This window comes from Lissotriton vulgaris, chromosome 5, assembly GCF_964263255.1.
Source record: "Lissotriton vulgaris chromosome 5, aLisVul1.2, whole genome shotgun sequence".
Classification (NCBI taxonomy): Eukaryota; Metazoa; Chordata; class Amphibia; order Caudata; family Salamandridae; genus Lissotriton; species Lissotriton vulgaris.
In genome coordinates, this window is record NC_141693.1 from 1,590,952,548 (window position 1) to 1,590,953,503 (window position 956).

Here is a 956-nt window from a genome sequence, read left to right on the forward strand (position 1 = left end):
ATGCTGCCATTTCATAATGTCCGCAAGAGGATACAATGTAGTCCGTTCTCTATGTTGTAACTAAATAGAACATGTGGTGGGCGGTCCTTTTAACCCCTTCCATGCTGATGACGACCCCCGTCCGTCATGCAACAGGGTGGGCGTGCGCTGAAGACGGCTGGGGGCCGTCATGATCCCGCCCACTCTTCGGAAGTGCCGCACAGGTGCAGAATCCCGGCCGCGCCCAAGGGGTTAAGGGATGAAACTACAAACCGGGACACGTATTGGCTACACTGCTGCATATAAATTAGTATAATAATACTACTTTTGCTGTACTGGACTCTCTTTTCTTAAAAAAACATCATAGGTAACTCGTGATTAGCTTCGAATGTGACCCGGGCAAATGTAGACAGACACCACCGCCACAAAATTCTCAACCTCACATTCATGAGAGAATCTCATTCTCTGGTGTTCTTCCATTAACCTTGACTTCTGATCCCTCTGTTTCATGCAAGTGATGAGTGGGTTTTCACGCTAGTCGTCCCATCCTTGTTACAACAGGGCACATTACCTCTCTGAGTTAGAACTAGTGGTCCTTTGAAACAGTTCCGTTAAAATTGTTAAAGATAGAATAAACGATTTTAAATAGTTTACTCTGGTTTTTAGAAAAGTTTTAACAACAAAAATCAAATGAAATTGCATATGTGATCACACAATTGGGTGAAGATTAACACATTTTGCATAAGCCATGCACGTTGTCCCAGAAGGTATGTCATATAGGAGCTGACAATGGCATCAAGTGCATTATTTGTAATGTGGGCTAAATGCATATTTATGCTCCACTGAAGGTGAAGATGTAGAGACACATAAACAAACTCCTGTTGGTGTTAGAACAATATGTTTGTGTGGTACATAATTTTCCTGGTATAATCATAGGCTGGATATGAAACTAGCATTAAAAATGCAATAGGTCTCGC

General features: G+C 42.3%; 1 pseudogene; it reads left to right on the forward strand.

Annotated features, from left to right (window-relative positions):
* Positions 1-474: 474 nt before the first annotated feature.
* LOC147716759 (small nucleolar RNA U13) lies at positions 475-560 on the forward strand (annotated as a pseudogene).
* Positions 561-956: the final 396 nt, after the last annotated feature.